The sequence below is a fragment of the Phascolarctos cinereus genome, unplaced genomic scaffold, assembly GCF_003287225.1.
Source record: "Phascolarctos cinereus isolate Bilbo 61053 unplaced genomic scaffold, phaCin_HiC Scaffold_7;HRSCAF=346, whole genome shotgun sequence".
NCBI lineage: Eukaryota > Metazoa > Chordata > Mammalia > Diprotodontia > Phascolarctidae > Phascolarctos > Phascolarctos cinereus.
In genome coordinates, this window is record NW_027556180.1 from 161,438,475 (window position 1) to 161,461,517 (window position 23,043).

At 37.0% G+C, this 23,043-nt stretch overlaps 1 long non-coding RNA gene across 2 annotated transcripts in view; it reads left to right on the forward strand.

Annotated features, from left to right (window-relative positions):
• The window catches only part of LOC110196710 (uncharacterized), a 164,774-nt gene that overhangs the window by 54,234 nt on the left and 87,497 nt on the right, over nt 1-23,043 (forward strand). For both annotated transcript variants that reach the window (XR_013483310.1, XR_002321292.2), the window contains exon 3: nt 1,182-1,347. This is a non-coding gene — a long non-coding RNA (uncharacterized LOC110196710). The remainder of the gene's footprint in view (nt 1-1,181; nt 1,348-23,043) is intronic.

Below are 23,043 nucleotides of genomic sequence, written 5' to 3' on the forward strand. Positions count from 1 at the left end.
AAAACTGTTTATACATGTAATGGGGGACTGGCCAATGAGCCCAGTGAGTACAAACATGCACAGAGCGCTGCTGATAGAATCCTTCATGTGGAAAAGGTTAGGGAGCCAGTATGCAGGAGAGATGTGGTGGTGTTTAATGGAATTTCATTGGAGAGACTTTGGAGCATGTGTAGACATTCTGTAACAGGTTCTGGCCTACATATTGAGTCATACCTCCTTTCATCAGCAGCAGTGGTGGAAGTGGAACTGGGGGTCCTTCCAAAAGATATTAGTCAGCCTCAGCCCCTCTCTTGGTTGGGCCTCTTTTCTCAGTGAGGACGTCTTTGGATGGCTGACTTCTTCCTTCTAGGTGGCATCTAATGAGAAATAATGTTGTCAGTGGAGAGGTCTTGAACCTTCTCCCCATATTAAGATAGACATGTGGATTTGTGAATGGTGGCTTTGGCTGTTTACCTCTGCATTTGTTATTTTGCTTTGGGTGAAGGAAATTAAAGGCAATACCTTGTGGGTTTCAAGCTATCAGGACAGCGTGCTTCCTGGGATTTGATAGTCCAGGAACTGAGTTTAGGCCAAATTTTGTAGCCAGCCCAGTATCAATGCTACAGGGAGTGAAAAGCAACCTTTGGGACTTAGGTCAGTGGTAGAGGAGACAAGGAATCATCCTGTAGCAATGTCACACTTAGATATGAACTTGGTAGGACCGGTTCTACACATAAAGTGTACTAGGTCTAAGACCACTCTCTTGTTCTTGCTCTGTCTTCAAAGTTGTCAAGTGGCTAAATGGAATTGGGGTTCTTGACACTTGTGGATGACAGTGGAACACCCAGAATGGGAGCTCGGGGTGATGGCTTTAGAGAAGAGATGCCCCAAACCCTCAGACATAACCCTGGAACACTGAGGGACGATGAGACTTCCATCTCTCTGACGGAGTGAGGCCAGAGAGTTCTCACTGTGCAAAATGGGAAAACAGGCTTGGGATGATAGTTATTGATAATTCTCTCAGTCGCTCTTTTGTCAGTAGTCATGAAGTCTGAGATTTTTCTCAACTTTCGGAATCTTCCATTCCTTTATGTGCTACAGAATTGATGTCTCAACATGCTGTGAATTGTGTTGCTGCTGGAATGGATCTCCTTTTGGTATAAAGGGTTTAATGGAGCTGTTTTTCCACCTTTGTTCTTCAGTGATATTTATACTTCCTCTGGAAGCACATCTGGGACCATCACGTTAGAGTCAAAATATAATGGCTCCTCTGTCCTTGGTGGTGAAAAGAATCAAGTTTTCACAAGCAATACTCCATAATAAACCATATCTTTGCCATCACACAATTGACTAAAAGATTTAGAGAAGGTAAGATCTCACTGTGCTTGTTTGTTTTCTTTTTATATTCTAAACAAACCTAATTTAGTAGAGCAAAATTCTGTCCAAGGTGGGGGAGGGATGTCCTCCAGCAAGAAGTCTCTTATAGATATGCCAAATTTATGCAATATTACTTGAAATTGGCAGCAAGGTGTAGTAGAGAGAAAGCTGGTCCCAGAAGCAGGAAGCCCTGGGTTCAAGTTTTGCCTTTGGCATGTATTGGCTGTGTGACCATGGACATATCACTTAATCTCTCAGCCCCCAAAACAGCTCTCTAATACTGTAAGGCACAGGACAGATACTGATTTATTTGGTACTGTTACCAAATAGCAGTTTTCTGTTTTCTTTCCAGAAAATAAAACTTTCTAGAAGTTTTCTCCTCAGGAATTTATTATATCAATTAAATCATAGGCCCATTTCCATCCCCCTTTAAAACATATTACTAGAGAGATAAACTTTTTCTATAACTCTCGTAAATATAACAATGATATCTAGCATTTGCATAGCTAGCTCCTTCAGGTGTGCAAAGCATTTTATATATGTTATTTCCCCAGATCCTTACAAAACCCTATCAGGTGGGTGCTGTTGTTATCCCCATGTTACAGATAAGGAATTGAGGCTTAACTGATTTGAGAGAGGTTAACTGATTTGCCCAGGATCACATGGTTAGTAATTGTCTCAGGCAGGATTTCAATTCAGATCTTCCTGATTACAAGCCCAACACTATCTACAATACCACCTGGCTGGTTGAAATATCCATGCAAGGAATAAATAAAGCTGGGAGAAGGTGCTCACCTTTGTCATGGAGAAGATCCAAAGATGAATCAAAACGAAAACAAGGATTTCCTATCTGAATCCTTAACTTCAGATCCCTGAACTTTAACAGTATATATTTTGATAATTATATCTCAATATAATCGCTTTCTTTTATTTGATTTTCACATATGAAATATGCTAAGGAGGGGTTCCATAGGCTGCTCATAATGCTAAAGGGGGCCATGACATTAAAAAAAAGAAAGAAAATTAAGGACCCCGATATAGATGATGAATTCTTCTAGTTATTCCAGTTTGTGGATGAAGTGCTGGCTGTATCAAGCTCCAGAGCATTGTCGAGGCTCCTGAATGGGCTATTTGTATATACATGTGTAAATGTACATTATCTGATACAGACATTATAGATGGATGGTAAACTAGGCCCGGAAATGAGTAAGAGAATAAGTGCTACCTGGATTGCTTTGGAAAATTGAAGATTTCTTTATCCGACCCAAAGCTTCTCTCTGAAACAAAAACCTATCTTCTTAATCACAAAATTCATAATGTCATATGGCTGGGAGTAATGAAACCTTATAGTTTCTAAGGACTTGACATTGAAGATCACCTAAAGATCAATGGAAAGGGGCATGTTTGTCATAAGTAGATTACAACACTATAAAGAAGTAGAAAGAAATCATCAAGGAAATGTATGAACAAATGGGTTGACCATATGATGAGAGGGAGGTAAAATTACTAACCAGCTGATTTGTTCCATCGACATTTTTGTGATGTTAAGAAAACTTGTGAAGGCCTCTCACATTAGGAGGAGCTCTCTGGTGTTAATTCATGGGAGACTATAGACAGGCACAGGGTCAGCTAAGTGGCATAGTGGTTAAGAGTGGTGGGCCTGGAGTCAGGAAGACCTGAGTTAAAATCTGACCTCAGACCAGCTGTGTGACCCTTAACAAGTCACTTAACTCCTGTTTACCTCAGTTTCCTCATCTGTAAAATGAGGGCAATAATATCCCTTCTATTTAATAACAGTTCACATTTACACAGTGTTTTAAGATTTATGTAGCGCTTCTCATTCACCATCTCATTTGAGCTTCGCAACAAACTTGTAATGTATGAGTTGTTATTATTTCTATTTTATAGATGAGGAAACTGAGGCTAGAGGATATTATGTGACTTGCTTAGGATCACAGAGCTAGTAGGTATTTGAGGTAGGATTTGAATCCAATTCTGTCTGGGTCCAAATTCAGCATTCTGTATACTGTACCATGATTAATTGATCATTTTCTTTGCTTGGGACATAGGGTATATAAAGATGAACTAGACATCCCAAGTTAGATGGAACACATTAAGACCAGTTGTCAGAAAGAAAGAATGAATATATAGCCTTTCAGTATTCATATTAGGGTGAATAGTGTCTATTAAATTATATTTCAGAATGAAAAAATAAATACTATACCTCAGCAAAGAGATTACATTTTAAGATTTAGTATTTTCTGTAATTACTTTGAAAAAATGAATAACATATGCCAAGTCAAGTCAACAAACATTTTTTAAGGACATGCTATGTGCCATGTCCTGTGCCAAACGCTAGAGAGACAAAGAAAGGGAAAAAATACCCTGCTCTCAAGGAAAGGAGACAACATGTAAACATTTATGTACAAAAATGGTATATGTGCAATAAAATGTGGATAATAATAGAAGGAACTATTGGAGGTTATGGGGTAGGGGGTGACCTGGTCAGACTTTTAATTTAGGAAGATAAATTTGAAAACTGGATGGAGAATATACTGAAATGAGGACAGACTTGAAGCAGGGAGACCAACCAGAAGGTCATTGCCATAATCAAGGTGAGAGATAATAATGGCCTGCACCAGGATAGTGGCAGTGTTGGAAAAAAAGAAGAGAGTGTATATAAAACATGTTATGGAGGTAAAATGGGAAGAAAATGACAAATTATTGTTTATGATGGAATGAGAGAAAATGAGGAGTTGAGGAGTGTTTGGTGCTACAGAACTTTGCTAATAATAGGTTATAGTTGCATTAATAGTTGCAAAAAAGTTGCGCCATGTTTGAAATAATATTGAAGGAATAAGGAGTCATGAGAAAAAGTATACAGTATGAATAGAAGAAGAAAAGAGAGAAGAGTGAGATGGATAGGAGAAGGTCAATGAGTTGCTACAGTCTAATTACCAGCAAATGATTTGTGTTTAGTCAATAAAAGAAATTTATTACTGAACAAAACCATAACTTTCCATTTTCCCCTTATGATGGACCTAATTTATCTAAATGACAGTATTTTGTTCAACTTTTATCCAGAGGAATGTTGCTCAGTTTCATCTGAAAGCATCTTTGGCTCAAAAGCTAGAAATTTTCTTATGGAATGAACATTCTTTTGTGTGTCCTGCTGATTAAATGTAAGGGTAAGAACCAATAAAATGTGGATAGTCATTGAATAGGCACTTTCCCTGTTCACTTTTTGATGGAAGAACCAAAAAAAAAAATCTATCCTTACTTCCGTTCCTCACAACTAATCACAGGGGATTTATTTCATTTCTGCTGTCCCTACAGTCAAAGTAGTCTGGAACTTAGAGATTTATCTGACCAAACCTAGACTAATTAGACTCATCTTTTCTTGTTGTACTAGAAGGTATGGTTGGATGAGTCTCAGCTGCCCTGTGGTGATGGAAATGTAGTTCCAGCTGACTGCAGATGTTTTCACAGTTGTCCTTCAGTTTTAAACCCTCAAAACAAATAAAGTTTGGTCTCACAGTCTTTTTTTTTTTGTTTATCCTTTGACTACAATTCATGTTATTTGGCTTTTCTTAATGCATGTCACTGATTAATCTATTTTTTAGTTGATTTAAGAAATTTTTTTTAAATTATAGAAATGATGCCTATTTCTAAAATGTAGTCCAAATTGTATCTTATAACTCTAAATTCAATTTTTAAGTATCTACTACTATCTAATTACTACTATGTAATTTTCTAAAATTACATTTTTAGGGAAATATATTTTCTTTTTGTTGTTACTTTCCTTTCTTTTTATATATTCGACCCCAATTCTTGAAACCCATTTGAGAAAGAGAAGGGTGCTGGAAAAACAAGAAGGCATTAGAATGAGAGCATACATTTAATCTGAGCTATTATGGTTTGGTTTTGGATCCAGGAAAGCCTGAATTTGGGGCCTGCCTCTGACAAATACTAGCTATGTGAACACGGGTAAGTTAACCAACTTTCTAGCTCTCCCAAGCAACAAAGACCATAAATTACAGTTGACTTGACTATCTTCATCAGTGTTGTTTCCTTAACAGGGGTTCCCACACTGATTAAAGCACAAGTTTGGCCTGAAAAAAAAAGGAAAAGAAAAAAATCATTTGAGAAACTTTATTTATGAAAACGAGATATGCCAGAAAAGGAGCTTAGAGAGGAAGTCAGAAAGCCATAAGTCTCAACTGTAGCTTTCACTTTACTGTTAACTTTGCAGATTTCCTTTTCATGAAAGACCAGCTTCAACCAAATGTTGTCGAGAAACACGTAGTCTCTTCAATAAGATCAAAAGTTGAAATTTCTAAACAATCAGAAAAGTTAGAGAAACAAATAACATACACTCCAATAAGCTGATAAGGAGGCAAAGTTATATAAACATTTGGAGAAGGTCAGATTGTCTTTAGTATACAATTTCCATCTGATAAAACTCTTCATTAACTCAAGGTCATTTGATGTAATGTAGATGGTCATGATGCTGAGGGATATAGTGACAAGAGCCAAAGTTCTCTACTTTCAGTCAGAAAACCTAGGATTGATAGCTGTTTATACCGTTTACTATCTATGTGACCTTGACCAAGTTGATTCATTCCCTGAGACTCTGTAAAATGAGGAGGTTGGAGAATATCAGTGGTGTCAAACTCAAATTGGGAGGTTGGGGGCACAAAACTGCTGACTTACAAAATCACATGTTAATATTATCTATGTTCGGTTGTATTTTCTTTACTTTGTTAAATATTTCTCAATTACATTTTAGTCTAATTAGCCAGGCATGGTGTAGGCAGATGTTTGACATCTCTGGACTACATTATCTCAACAGTACTTTCTAAATCTAAGTCCTAATCTTTTAATTTAACAGACTGGGTTTTTATTGTGCTAGGTGAAGGATGAAATGACTGAGGAAACAAAGATTTGAGCTTCTGTCTTGTGGAAATTGAGTGAAAACCTTATTATAGCATTATTCAAAGCTATCCTTACATGACTGGGAGGCTGGACCATCTCTATCTGCTGCTTAGAGACCCTTAATTAAGGGCTGTGCTGACCAGGAACTCAGTCAGATCCAAAGACTAACGCAAAGAATTTTTTCAAAACTGTACATCTCAAGCAACTCATGTCTTATTTTAAAACTGTCCCCATGCTGATCAATCAGTTATTGTTTCCATGTACCTTTGATTATTTATAGAAACTGGAAGGAGTGGGACACCTCATTCTTAAAACTCAGGAAACTGCACCTGTTCACTCTCCCCCTTCCAAATTGGAAATTCTCTAACATTTCCTCTAGAAATCAGATTACCTAATGTATCATTTCCTTTTAATTAATTGCTTTTAATGTATAAGTCAGTTTCCCCCTGTATTTCAGGTTCAGCCCTAAGCTGAGGAAGGGCCCTTGTCCAGTTTGCTAGGAAATTTGTGTGCATTGTTTAATAAATTAATATGCTTGGAAGCTTGGACCTTTGTTTCCTCAGCACTTCCTCTATCACCTGCCACATTATTTACCTCCCATACTTCAGCTAGAGAAGCTAGGTGGCACGATAGATAGAGTACTGGCCTGGAGTGAAGAAGACTCACCTTCCCAAGTTCAGATCCAGTTTCAGATGCTTACTAGCTGTGGGACCCTGCACAAGTCACTTAACCCTGTTTGCCTCAGTTTCCTCATCTGTAAAATGAGCTGGAGAAGGGAATGGCAAAGTACTCTGGTATATTTACCAAGAAAACCCCAAATAGGGTCATGAAGAGTCAGACACAACTGGAATGACCGAAAAACAACAAATACTTCAGTCGCAAACAGTAGTGTCCAAGTTAATGTAGATAGTCACTTCCATCTTCCTTGAGGGACATCATAGGAGTAGGGAAAGTAGGACAGTCTGGTGATGTTGTTCTTACTCTTTTATTCCCTTAGGCATCTATCAGAGCTGCTTTGAGAGCCATTCAATTCTATCCAAGTCAACAAATATTCTAGTGCCTGCCAAATTACGTTTAAGAATGGAAAAAAAATACTATACCATGCCAAAAAAAGCAGCATTTTTGCACTGTAGAAAAATTTAAATTTTTATATAATCATTTGAAAAATGTCACAAAAAATCACAGAATCCAAGCATTGGAAAGGACTTCCAAAGCCATCTAGTCCAGCCCAAACCTGACCAATAATTACATTTCCAACATTATCAACAAATAGCTAGCTATTCTTTCCATGAAGACCTCTAATGAAAGGGAACCTGCTCATTCCACTATTGAATGGCTGAAATCCATAGAAAGCTTTTCCTTACATCAAGACTGAGTTAGTCCTGCTACTGCCACCTGTTGCTACTAGTTCTGCCTTTTTGGGGTTCAAGCACAGCTAGCTGAATTCTCCTCCACATGATAATCCTTCAAATGCACAAGGACAGCTAAGTCTTCTTTTTGAACAAACCCAACACAATTCTATCCATTGATCACTATATATTATACATTTCAATTCTCTCACTGTCCTCAGCTCTTTCTGCACATGCTATAGCTCAGGTGTCTTTCTGAAAATGTAGTGCTCAGAACAAAACAAAACACAGTAGACATGGACCTGACAAAGGCAGAGGATAGTGTCATTGTTACCTCCTTAATTCCTGGCACTATATTATCTCAGTTTAGCTGAGGATAGTGATGGCTTTTTGACTACCATGTCACATGCTTGGTTCATTGTCCACCCATTGAGCTCACAGTCCACTAAATGCCCCAGGTATCCTTCATGGGCTATATATAATCTAGACATAACTCTTTCATTCTGTACTTGCGAAGTTGATTTTTTAACTTAAGTGTAGACATTTACATTTACCCTTAATAAAATTCGTATTGGTGTAGTCCATTGTTCCAGCCCACAATTCAGTAACCTATGGTCCATGGACTTAATCCATCTTGGCACCTGTTTTTGTACAGTATTAAAAATGTAAAAACAATTCATAGTTCACAGTACATACAAAAACAGACTATGGGATGAATTTGGCCTGTTGGCCATTGTTTGCTGACCCTGAGTCTGGTCTATTGACATCTTCTGGGTTCCTGACACCATGATCCTAAAAGGTGAGCTATCTTTTTAAACTACATTGATTTTTAAAAATCTGACAAGCATGGTATTTATGACTTCAGCCAAATCACTGTTAAAAATGATGGACAGTACAGGGCCAAAAATAGGTGCTGGGATTGCTCCATTACTAGACTTCCCTCCATCCAAACCATTAATGACTGCTTTTTTGGGGTCCAGTTCTTTAACTATTTCAAAATCCACCTAAATATAGATAATAATTTTAAAGCTGGAAAAGGACATTCTAGACCTGGAGAGGTCATCTAGACCAATCTTCTCATTTTAATGGTGAGGAAACTGAGAGTATAAGTAATTGTACTGTCATATTTCTGTCTCATGCCTCTCTTTCTTTACCACAAATGTAGAATGAAAGATTTTTTTGTTATCAAATCCTTTGATAAAATCTTAGTACACTGTCTGCTACATTCTTCTATTCCATTAGTTGACTTATCCTCTCAAAAAAGTCAGGTAGGTGGCACAGTAGATAAAGCACAGAACTCAGAGTCAGAACACCAGAGTTTGAATTCTGTCTCAGATACTTACTTGCTAGGTGACTCTGGGCAAGTCATTTAACCTCTCTGTACCTCAGTTTCTTAATCTGTAAAATGGAAATAATAAAAAAAAACCCCACCTACCTTTCAGGGGTTGGTTGCTGTGAGGGTCAAATGAATTAACATATGCAAAATGCTTTGTAAAATTTAAAGCTTTATTAATATTCTGAAGTCATGTTGACTTTCAGTGATCACTGCTTTCCTTTTAAAGTAATGAAAAATAATTTCTTTAATAATGTATTTTAAAATTTTATTAAGAGTCAGAATCAAGCTGATGGATGTTTTGTTTAAAAATTATGAAATAGCCTCCTTCTTCTTTTTTTTTTTAGGACACTAACCTAATATTTCCTGGCACCTCTATCATTCTCCATGATCTTTCAGAAATCACTCATCCTATCTGCTAATTTTTTTTCAGTTTAGACATTTTTGTTTATTTTACAAGAAGCTAGCTAATGCAGTGGATAGAGTGCTGAATTTGATGTCAGGAAGACATGAGTTCAAATTCTGGCCCTCAGACACTAACTAGTTGTATGGCCATTGGTAAGTCATTTTATCTATGTTTATTTCAATTTCCCAGCTGTAAAATGGGAATGGTAACAACATCTACCTCGTAGGGTTGTTGTGAGGATCACCTGAAAATTTAAAATACATAAAGCACTTTGTAAACCTTAAAATTCTCTATAAATGCCAGCTACATTTCCCCCTGATAGTTTAGTACATAATTCACTTGGGCCTGATGCCTTGAAATTACCAAGGAAAATGAGATGCTATCTGATTATCTTCTTCCTTTGCCTTAGGTTTCCACTCAACTTCTAACTCTTTTTTGTTCTGTTCTTTGTAGCCTAAAGGTCATTCTCTTGCACAGGGAAAATAGAAGTCCAATATAGCTTTTTATTTTTTTTAAACCTTCTTTTGTTGCTTTAATCAGTGATCATCAGCCTCTGCTTATTTGAGACTATAGCACTCCTGACAATTCTTACAGCTCTATGCTACTCTTTGGTATTCATCCTCAGTTATTTGCCCTTTCTTCCACATGTCTTTTTAAAATTTGAGCTAGATGATGAGCTCCCAATACATCCTTGTGTCTCCCTAGGCACCGCAACCTTTTTCTTCTTCATTAGAATCATTTTTGCTGGTGTCTTCATAATTTCAATCTTGAGAATTTCCCATCCCATTAGTGCTGACTTCCCTTGCAAAGAAAAATTGGGCCATTTGATCCAACCCATATTTACTTTCAACCCTTTTGGAATCAGCTCTCCCCCAAATCCCTAGGGTGCATGTCAGACTGTGGCTGCTTTTCCTTTTCTTCTCTACCATGAACTCTGTGACAGAGTGGCAACTTGTCCCTGAGGCTCCTGTCATTTCTTCTTCAGCAACCTGTCCCTCCCTGTTTAGCTAGAATAAGGCAGAGATAATAGTTCCTCTTAATGCTTCCTCTACCCTGTGAAAGTTGAATTGATCACAAATGCAAGTCACTGATTTATCATCTTCTCTGCTTTGGGTGGGATGGGATCTCCAGCAAATACTTATAGAATTGAAAATTCCCTTCACTACAATATTAGGCTTCTGTTCTGAGCCTTTGAGCTATTTCTCTGACTCCTATCTAAGACTTTCTTCTGTCCAGAACCACAACATGGTGTCTCTTTCTCCCTCTACTGAGTTTTACCCAGTGGCTCTTCAATCATATTTTCTCCACAATATAGCTTCTTAATATAAAATGCTTCAATCTCTCCCTTTTTATCTATTCTGTTCCTTTTGAATAAGGTATAGCCTAATCACAAATCCCATTCTACCATTTTGGATCAATACCTATGAAATAAAATTTAGCCCCTTGTGTTAGAATCTCTAGTTCATGCTGTTACTTTGTGCATTTATATATATTGACAGCTGAGGCCATGGGTTTTCCTGATTGGCTCTCTTCTTAAATATACTCTCCTATGAATTTTTGATCTTCTGTTCAGCTATTCTCATGTGTTTCACCAGGCTTGTCAGACCTGTGTAAGCAATTTTCCCTTCCTTGTTGCTTTTTAGTTTAAATAAAGCCCTCTTGATTCAACTCACAAGACTCCAGGCAAATAGATTTTTTCTAGCCTTATTAGGAACATTCCTATCTGGCTAAGAGACCGTTATTTCTATATTTACAATCAAGGTCCAGAAATTCAAATCCCCTTCTCAGATGTTGTCTTTTTGGCCAGCTATTGACTTCCTACATTTGTCATATTCTTCTAAATCCTCAGTCTTCCCTCACTAGATTGTAAGCTTAAGGGCACTGATTGTTATACTTTTGCCTTGGTATCCCCAGAGTACATTACCTGGAGAACTATGTTGTTGTTGTTCAATGGTTTCAGTCATGTTTGACTCTTTGTGACCCCATTTAGGGTTAACTTGGCAAAGATACTGGAATGCTTTGCTATTTCCTTTTTCCAGCTCATTTTCCAGATAAGGAAACTGAGACAAATAGGGTTAAGCGACTTGCCCAGGATCATACAACTAGGAAGTATCTGAGACCAGATTTGAACTTAGGATGATGAGTCTTCCTGACTCCAGGCCCAGTGTTCTATCCACTGCGCCGTGTAGCTGGCATGATAGGTTCTTATTAAATGTTAGTTGATTGGTTGAATTTTTATTGATTGATAAAAGCACTGCCTCTACCACCAAGTCCCTTAGTTTTTATTGTTGCTGTTGTCTTTCCACACAACTGCATTATTATTATTATTTTTTTTAAATTGCATAATTCTTAACAATGTTTTCTAAGTTTCTCCTGGGGGTTTCATCACATTATCATCACATTAATCAAAAGAAGTGGATTGGATATTAATCATCAATTTTGATGATCCTTATAATATCTTATATCTGTTCCCTACAATGATAACACACTTTTTTGACCATACTTGTAAGACAAGGTTAGCTTATTTGTCATAAAGAAGCAAACAAGACAAAGGCATACATAACTTGAACTCTAATTACTTAATCAGAAATACTCATCTCATTTCACCTTATTCTCACCCTCCATATTCTTCCCTGGAAGCTAGTATACTTGTCAAATAGCATCTAATCATTGGGTGTCAGAGAATTACACAGGGCCTGCCCATAAGGAGTTAATAGTCTAATGCAAATATACAGACATGCATGTATGTATAAACATATGTGTAAATACATATAGGTATATACAAAGATGTCTCTTTCCTAGTCTGTATGTACATGTATACATGTGTGTCCATATACATGCATATACACATTTATATGTATATATACACATATATACTTATGTGACTTATCTTGGGAATAAGCAGATGACTATTTGATTTGGTATGTCTCATAACAGTTATTATGGGTTCAATGTCATGATTCCTTTGTATATTATACCTGAATATTTGTGACATCTATAAAAAGATGCTTAGCTTCAATTTACCTATTCTTTACCTAAGCCTTGTTTAAAAATGTAAAAGCAACAGTTGTGGGAATGATAAGACAAGTCAAATAGTCATAGGCTATAGTGCCAGAAAATACCTTAAAAGTCATCTCTTTAATCCCTTCTTATTTTGCTCATAAGGAGATTGCTTGTCTAAATTCACTTAGTAAGTGGAAGAGTTAGAATTTGAATCCAGGCCCACTGTTTTGTCATTTATCTATTCATTTATTTGTTTATTCATTTACTTATTCATTCATTCATTTGTTTGTTTATTTGTTTATTTATTTACCTATCTATCTATCTATCTATCTATTTTTTTTTTTGGTGAGGCATTTGGGGTTAAGTGACTTGCCCAGGGTCACATAGCTAATAAGTGTTATGTGTCTGAGGCTGAATTTGAACTCAGGTCCTCTTGACTTCAGGGCCAGTGCTCTATCTACTGCGCTACCTAGCTGCCCTCAGGCCCACTGTTCTCAAACGCAATGTTCTTTACATTACACCAAGTTACCTCTACATCATTTAACATCTCTGTGTCTCATCTTTAAGATGGAGATAATAATACCTACTCTATCTACCTTACAAGATTGTTCCGAGGATCAAATAAGACAATTTATATGAAAGCACTATAAAGCACTACATAAGGTCAGGCTATTATTATTACATGCATTTATTTCTTTAATTAATATTGTTTCAATGAAATCCTAATACTTTGGGTTTTTTCCAAGTATTGTTTCCCTTCATATCTCTTTGACCATAACCACTAATTTTAGAGTCACTTCCTGAAAAAGAAAAAAAACTTAAAATATGTCTACTATCTTTTTTCCTTTTATTTTTTTTAAGAAAAAGTTATTTTTTTCCACTCAGACACCCTTTTCAAAAGTCAAGTGAGTTTTAAAAATGAGCATATCTCATATAAAAGGACATTTTTTATGTTTCAGAAGTAGAAATTGGCAGAATGCCTTTTCTCATCAGTTAGGAGAAAAGTTATTTCTCATAATGGATTCAGTTTTATTCTTCACCTATGGTTAAGAACTATCCACTTTTTCACAAACGTTTTTCTTAGGCCATTGTGAAAACTCCTTATGCGGTTTTAATTTCCCTTTCGTCTTTCCTGCTAATTGACTATCACACAGTCTTTAACCAAAAGGAAGATGAAATGTACTCTTGAATAAAAAAAAGGCAAGAAGTCTGTACTTTTGATCTCTCAGAATATTGAATATCAACCTAGTCAAATTGAAATCAGTTCTTTTCTGACCTGGGCTTGGTTCTACGGCCCTCATTTAACATTTTGAACTAAGTAATTTCCTGTCTTCAAGAGTTCTTTTCCATATTTTCTGCCTTAGACCATCCCATCAGGATATATATTTCCCCAACATCTTTTGGTTCCAAATAAATGGCTCATTTTCTAGAGATGCTTTGAAAAGGTTCATAGATTTCTCCCTTTGTGTCTTTGATAAGAGAGAAGTTAGTTCACATTTCTGTTAGATATTTCATTCAGGGAAGTCCCTGGAGTACATAAATGGTATAATAGAGTCTCAGTTGTCCCATTTCTTTGTGTACCTGTACGTATGAGTTTTTATGGGTCAATCAACTTGATCAAAAGAAAAGAAAGAGGTTTTGAGGTAATGTCTCAATAGGAGAGATATCTTATTTGCTACAGAAGGTTAACGAAGAAGAGAGATTCAAACTACAGACAAAGATGAGTGAAAGTGAAAGTGAAGTATGTTTTGAAGTGGCAAATGAGTATAAAGTTAGAGAAACATAACAACAAAATGTTTATACCAAAAGAGCAAACTTTTAAAATAGAATTCAAATAGAAAGTAAATACATGCTCTAAAGTCATGTAGGTATGTCCTGCGTGAGGCCCACACTAAGGCATAGCTGATTGGCCAGCATTCTTCATAGCTGACATAACCGAATAAGCCATATGCTAATCTGAATTCATCAGTAAGACAGCAAAATGAATGGAGTAGATGTTGGATGATAGGCCTTAAAAACGCTGCTTTGAGGCAATGTTTCTCTAGATAGCGTGAGAAAAATGGAAAATATCAATATAGGCTTTAACAAAGGATAAGGATATGTTTCCCTTTTGCGTGCAATAATTAAACAAGAATCAGAGCTGATGTCTCAAAACTTGCCCATTGTAAGACAGTTCAAAATTGAAGCAAAGTAGAGCTTATAGCAAATACAAACTTATAAATGTGAAAAATATATAATACATATATATATGTATGAAGCATTCTTTAATCATCAAAAAAACCACACAAGCACTTAAAAAGAAAAGCAATGTTATCAATGAGCCAAAAAGAATACAGAAAAATAATTTAGAAATTCTTTATCAGGATTTCAGTGAGGTATTTGACAGTCTCCCATCATATCTTCATGAACAAGATGAAAAAATATGAGTTATTTCAGTATTTCCTAACCTAAACTTGACTGTGAACTAGTAAAATATCTAAATTAGCTACTCCTTGGTAGATAAAATATCTAGGTATACAGTGAAACTGGCCTCCTTGCCAGTCCTCACACAAGACATTCCATCTCTGGCTCTGTGTATTTTCACTGACTATTCCCCATGCCAGGGCTTCTTACCATCTTCACTTTTGCTTCATGAGTTTCTTTTAATTCTCAGCAAAAATCCAGTCATCTACAACAAACTTAATCCCCTCTTAGTGCTAGTACCTTCCTCCTGAGATTTTCTGCGATTTATCCTATATGTTTCTTATTTGTACATAGATGTTTGCATGTTGTCTCCCTCATCAGACTGTGATGTCATTGAGAGCAAGGGCTGTTTTTGCCTTTCTTTGTAGCCCCAGCACTTAGCATAATGTCTGACACATAGTAAATGCTTAAATGTTTATTGACTCACCAACTGTATATGTATATATATATGTATATATGTATAAATATACACACATACACATATATTTGTATGCATTTACTCTGTGTATAATCATATTTAAATTTTTGATAAAGAGTAAAAAACATTAAACATTTTTGGTTATATCTTTTATATCTCATATAAAATACAAATTCATTCTAGGAGATTATATTTCAAAGTATGATGGTAAATATGCAAAATATGCATAATAAAATATAGAATTGTATGGTAATCAGTGTGACTTGCTGGTCTCTCTTTAATAATTAGTCACTAATACTTGGAATTAAACATGTGACTTTCAGATTTAGAGTCAGGTTAGGCACCAGCTGTTTGCTTTTTTTTTTTTTTAATTGGTTTCTGGCTGTTACTCACGAGTTTCTTTTATTTTCCTGCGGGATTCTCTTCAGGACTTAGTCTATCTCAGCATTGACCTAGAATTGTCATGTAGCAATAAAATCCAGTCACTCTTTTGTTATGAACATTATTCCCACATTCCCTACTATTTATTACAAAAAAATTAGACAACAATATTGATGAAACATGCCTTGGGAAAAGGTTTTAGGCTTCATTAGACCCCACTTTACAGCCTGCACCTTTCAAATTCTCTTACTAAGGGGCCAGTACTGAATAGTGCTAGGCTCACTGATTCTCACTCAATATAACAGCCACAACTACTGTTGGTTAAGCATACTCTTCAAGGAGGAGTCAGTATTTCATGAGGGCTTGCAAGTATGTGGAATTGGGGGAAATTTATAATACCACCATGAAAGCCTATCGAAAATGATTATCTTAATTTAGAATATCATTCTAAACAATAGACCTAAAGTTATACATATACAATTATTCATGTATGTACATTAAGAATAGCTTAGATTTAGAAAAGGATTTCAAATATCTTCCTTTCCTCCCAAGGGTCTATTGGGTAGCTATAGGAAGCAGCAAGAATTGTCTCTGGCACGAGCATAGAGAGAAAATGGTGATAGGACCTCTGACCTGCCACTAAATGAAAAAAAAGGGCTCTTGAAAGAGACACCTCCCTCAAGGAGAGTAAAAGTCTTATGTACTTTTCCCCCTATGTCCTTCCCATTATTGTTGTTCAATCATTTCAGTTGTCTATGACTCTTTGTGACCCCATTTGGGGTTTTCTTGGCAAAGATAACAGAGTGGTTTACCATTTCCTTCTCCAGCTCATTTTACAAATTGGAAAACTGAGGCAAATAAGGTTAAGTGATTTGCTCAGGGTCACCCAACTAAAGTGTCTGAGGTCAGATTTCAACTCAGGTTTTCCTAACTCCAGGCCTGACACTCTATTCACTGCAGCACCTAGCTTCCCTGTCCTTCCTGTTACACTTGGCCAAATTAGATTATAAGTAATTACCTTTCTTTGAGTCTAAATAGCAATTGTTTCTATCCTGGCCGGAAACTGAGGGTCTTCACCTCCCAGACTGATTATTTTATGGAGGCAAACTAGGCCATCTTTTGCCTCAATTCTTACCTAGCCTGTAATTACTGCAAGGGCTTTGCCTCAAACTGAGACCTTGGAAAGACCTTAGCTTAAAAAGGCCCAGGTCTCCCATTGTACCCTGGGTCATTGCCAGTAGTCTTGGAGACCAATGGCTGGGGAGGAGAGAATGAGGCTGATGACTCTGCATAGCTCTGCTTCACTTGAATCCAAGTCACTCTCAAATAAAAGACATCACCCTCCTGATGTCATAGACCCTCTTCAAGAATGAAGAATTAAATGACAACAATATCCCCCTTCACTCCCCTGAGAGTAGAGGCAAAACTCAAAAATGTTTTACATTTGATAGTACAGTTGATAATTTTACAATCTTTCAGGATAATGCTTCTTTTTAGACAACAAATCAACTCTCACCAAAAGAAACTAGCCTCCTCTAGCCTGGCCTCTTACTGTTTTTGTTCACAATGTCGAATATTCTGAGTGGAATCTGAATAGTGTGGTGGCGGAGGCACATTGTTGCGTCTCTCTTCCAAACAGTCACAACAGTAACAGCAGCAACAATAACAACAACAAAAACACAGTTTGAAAAGCATTTTTTCAGATTGGTGATTTGTGATCCTCACAAATGACCCTCTGAGGTAGTTCTTGTTATTATCTGCATTCTGCAGATGGGATCACTGAGGCTGAGAGAGGTCAAGTAACTTCTCTACAGTCAGTCAATCACTCAGTCAACAAACATTTAATTAAGTTTCTATCATGTATCAGGCACTGTGCTAAGCACAGGGAGAAAGGCAGAAAACATTCTTGTTTTCAAGAGGCTCACAGACTAAGGACAGAGGTGACCTGCAAATAACTATTTATGAACAGATTATCAACTGGAAGTAATTGATAGTGGGAAGGTGTTACATTAAATTTAGAATTTTAATTTGATTTAATTTAAAATTAAATAGAATTAGTGATAAGGAAGAGCTACAGAAGATGACATTTTAGCTGGGACTTAATGGAAGCCAGTACAACCAGATGAGGAGGAGGATGAGCATTCCAGTCATGAGGGAAAGCCAATGAAAATGCCTGGAACCAAGAGACAGAAGGTCTTGTGAAAGGAACAGCAAAGCAGCCAGTATCAATGGATAGCAGAGTATAGGGAAGGAGGAGAGTGGGTTGTAAGGTGAAAGAAGATGTCCATTGATAGCAACAGAGACTGAAGAGTAAATCAGTCCATAAGTATTTAATAATTGCCTTCCCAAGTCCTGTGTGCTAGCCACGACACCAAGTATTAGGAATACAAGTACAAGGAGAGAGAGAGAAGAGTTGTAACAATCAGGGCAGAGGAGAAGGCCTCTCTAGAGGTTTTGTTTTTCCTTCATTTGACTATGGGAAAATGCCATTACAAAACTGGAGGGCCACAGATTTTGATCAGGAAGGGACATTAAAAGTCATTGAGTCCCAACTCCATCATTTTACATATGAAGAGATTGAGGCCCAGCGAGGTTAAGTGACTTACTTAAGGTCATACAGGGAGTAAATGTCTGAGGCAGGACTCAAACCTAGGTCTTCCTTACTCCAAGTTCAACATTCCATCCACTTTGCTAGGTTGCCCACATAAAGACTAGCCTTACTACGGTCTGTGAAACTAGGGGACTAGATTCAAGTGCTACAGTACCGTTTTAGAGCAATAGAGGGGAGAAAGAGAGAGAAAGAGAGAGAGAGAGACAGAGACAGAGATATAGACAGACAGATAGAGAGACAGAGAGACAGAGAAAGAGAGAGACAGAGAGACAGACAGAGACAGAGACAGACAGAGAGAGATAGAGACAGACAGAGAAGCAGAGACAGAAACATAGAGAAAGACAGAAGGACAGAGAGAATGAGACAGAGAGAGGGAGGGAAGGGAGAGAGACAGTGACAGAGATAGAGACATAGAAAAAGAGACAAAGAGAGGGAGGGAAGGAAAGAGATGCCATTGCTTTTTTCTGCAGGCTTCAAGTTGGAACAAGCCAAGAAAAGATTTGAGGAGAGAAGCCCTTATATTCAGAGAAAGTAAGTAACTGGGTATTTACTGAAAAATTTGGGACTAATGACTCTTTGTTAAGGTATTTTGGTTATTTTCCACATTTTTTTGAATTGCATATTTTTGAGTGCAAAGTCAAACTTTTGCTGTTGCTCTTCTTATAAAAATTGATATCTTATTTTTTCCACATTCTTTTCATTTGCTAATCTATGTCTCTCCTTGGCCCCTACCAGAGAGCCATGCACATCAACAGTGAATAAAAAAAGAGAATAAAAGATGAATTTAGCATAACTAGATAATACATCAGCTTAGTTCTGACAGTATATGCCATGTTCAACACCCATAGTCCTCCACCTCTGCAAAGAAGGGAGGGAGGTGTATCTCATTCAGGCTCTGGGTCTTGACCAACACTTCGAATGCAGCACTGAATGCACCTGTGGCTTCTCCTGCCTCCTCAATCTATTATTGACACAACAAGCAGTTCTCCACCCCCACCCTAACACTGACAGCAGAACCTGTAAAACTTCTCTCTCTTTGTGGTGACCTTTTACCTCTCCTTTCCATTTACTTCTCTTTCCCTTTCCTGATAGAGAAGGTGCTCCACTTGCATTCCCTCCCTACAACTTAATTGGCAGTAATGTTGAATGGGAAACATATCATAGCATATTTATTGAATGAAATGTCATGCTTCTTGTTCCTAATTTTAAAATCAGGTGAATTTAATCTCTTGTGTTTCCCTGTTGAAACAAACACTAAAAACTTTATAACTTAGATTAATCTAATCCTGTGCCAGAGACTTTTGTATGATATGAAGGGCCAAAGTACGTTCTGAGAATTTTTTTTCTCTCTTGGCCACCTTGCAACAAAATATCTGTGATACTTCCTTAATATAAGGGTTATACTGGAGCCAATTTGAACTAGCCTGTAAGAGCTTACTATTAAATTTTCAATGTGAGCATTTACGCCTCAGAAATCCGTCGTGCCTACAAATCAGAGCTTGCCTTAGTCTTTTGTTGATTTCTAGATTTAAGAAAGCATTAATAATGTAGATTAAACTTAAAAGTTTGTGCATATGTGTACATGTATGTATGTGTGCATGTATGTATGTATGTATGCATGTGTATATATATGTATGTGTGTGTGTGTATGTATATGGTTTTTTTTCCCTTGAGACCCTGGTTGTTAAACATTTCCAAGTATACCTTTATATTGCTCTATAAACATTGTTTGAACTCATCAGGAATGAAGTAGAAGGCTCAGGGAATGAAGTTGGTGAATGTAAGAGAATAATAACAACAAGAAAACAACTGACATTTATATAGCTCTTCAAGGTTTGCAAAACGCTTTACATCAATTATTTTATTTAAGCATCCCAGGGGTTAATGAAAGCCCAAAGGCCAGGTAAGGATTAGAGGAGTGATGTAACATCTTGAGTGTTTGAGCTACTGGGTTTTTTCTCCTTTTTAATCTTCTTTCTGATGTATGCGGTATTTCAAGTGGGATGGCATGGGGGAAGTTGCTGTTTGAGAGCTTCGATACTACATATGCTAGAATTACAGGCATTGGTGAAGTGTGATCCAGATTCATCCCAGAGCTACCTATCTTGGGGTCCTACTTTCCTCATCCGTCCCAAGAGAGCAGTGGAAAGCAGTGGGAGCCAGTCACACCTCCGTACTCTGGCGCTGGGATTCAGAGTAGTATCAGTCTGAAACTCAAATTAACTGAATAATCACTGCTCACCCCTTCTTCAAGTGTGTTTTTTTAACTTCTAAAAAAGCTTTGTTTATAAACTCGACTTGAAATGAGATCACCACAACAGCCTACAGCCTATCAGAAAAAAAATATTTTCTCTGGGATGTAACAATAATAACCAGAGCTTACTCTGAAAGTGAAATTAAATCCAAGTGAAGGTTGAAATTAAATGTGAAAATGGAGATGTCTTTACTCTATTTACTTGGGCCAATACATGTTTTTAAAGATCGAGGAATGGTCTAAACATAGACTATATTCCTGGATTTACAACTTATCTTTACTACATATTTTGAACATATTGGTCAGAGGCTAATTAAAAATCAGTATTTTTTTACAAAGACAAAAATTTATAACAAAGAAGAATATGAAACACGATTAAATTTGAATTCTAATCTTTAGTTATAGCATCCAGATGCTTAGAAATCAACAAACACTACCAATTAGAGCTTGGTTTATTATTTTGTTGATTATCTACGCTTAAGAAAGTGATAGAAAGGGGCAGCTAGGTGGCACAGTGGATAGAGCACTGGCCCTGAAGTTAGGAGGATGTGAGTTCCAATCTGACCTCAGACACTTTACACTTAGTAGCTGTGTGACCCTGGGCAAGTCACTTAACCTCATTGCCTAGCAAAAAACAAAAAGAGAAAGTGATAGAAAAATGTTAATACTGCAAATTATGTATACTTTTTTTTTCCTTCTAGGGAGAGGATTATTAAACATTTTCCAGCATTGGAATAACCATTGACTTTTTCCTTTCTAGCTTTCATCATATTCAATCAGTCTCTAAGTCTTGTTTCTATCTCCATAATATCTATAGTATCTATCTCCTTCTTTCTTACTGACATGGAAGACAATTATCCTTGTTTAGTTCATTATTGCTTCTCCTTTGGACTCATCTCAGCTTGGCCTCATGGTTCCAGTTGCTGTTCAGTTGTTTCAGTCATGTCCAACTCGTTGTGACCCCATTTTGGAATTTTCTTGGCAAAGGGACTGGAGTCGTTTGACATTTTCTTCTCTAGTTTGTTCTTCAGTACTTCTCCAGTACTGGTTACAGTATTTCCCTTCTTTTTACTTTATCCTCCAAACGTAGCGATGTAATCTTTCTAAGACATAGTTTGAATCATGACATTGCCTTTCTTAAAAGCAATGTCTCCCTATTGTCTCTAGCTTAAAATACAAACTCCTCAGCCTAAAATTTAAGTACCATCACGATGTACTGCAACCTACCTTTCTAGTACTATTTCATACTACTCTTGCTTTTTTTTTTTTTTTTTGGTGAGGCAGTGAGGTTAACTGACTTGCCTAGAGTCACACAGCTAGTGAGTGTTATGTGTCTGAGGCTGTATTTGAGCTCAGGTCCTCCTGACTCCAAGGCTGGTGCTCTATCAACTGCACCACCTAGATGCCCCTACTCTGCTTTTATATCATTTGTTCAAGCCAAACTAGATTTTTAGCTGTTAGGTACACTCAACATTCCAAATGCACCCATAAAGCCTGGAACAGACTTCCTTTTTACCTTATCTTCTTCCGCTCAGGTGCTATCTCTTCCATGGAACATTCCTTGATTTCCTTTCTTCCCATAAAGTGTTAGTGCTGTCTCTCTTATCCTTAAATTACCATGTATGTATTTATTTGAGTGCATATTGTATTTTCTATTAGAATATAAACTTCTTGTATCCAATCACTATTTCATTTTTTGTCGTCCTAACCCCAAAATGTAGCATAATGCCTTGTACAGCAGGTGCTTAATAAATGCTTTTTGTATTGAATATCAGAGCCAGGTTATACTTCTTATCTATACATTTGATCATATTACTGCGTTTTCAGTGTCAACTGGATGTTACTGGCTTCTAACCTATGGGTGGCCAAAGCAGAACAAAGCAGTCTAGAGAAAGGAGAGTCAGGGATCAAACAGAAGCTTAATTTCAAAGTGAGAGAAATGGCTTGCAAGCAAGGACACACATGCTGGAGCCCCACCCCTAGTGAGTGAGACCCAAGGCAATGTGGGGAGATCTCAATACTTATACCTATGGCTATGAGGTGAACTGTAGCCCTGACAATGAAGGGTAACAGCAACAGTGTGACAAATTAGAGTCTTAGCAGGGCTTCATGACCAGAAATAATTCTGGGATTTTGCTGTGGCTGAGAGAGTGAGAGCAAAGGATTGTTGTTATGCCAAGGTCAGGGCACAGCTTGCTTGCTGGACCTTAGCTCTGGAATGCATCCTAATATCTTGCCATTAGCAAATCACTTGTTACAAGATAAATTTAATAAAACTCTTCTCAAGGTCCTCAAAATCTGGTGTTAGCCTACCTTTCCAAACCTATCTCAGATTAGTCCCCATCTTCACATTCTAACATCCCATGATCCTCAGAACTTCTCTATGTTCTTTAAACATGCATTAATTGTATGCTCAGGCCTCTTCACTTTTGTTCACTCTGCTCCCTATGTCTATATCTAGTCTCTCTTCTGATTTTTAAATTCCTATCTATCTTTTAAAGCCTTGTAACTTTTTTAAATTAAAAATTATTGAT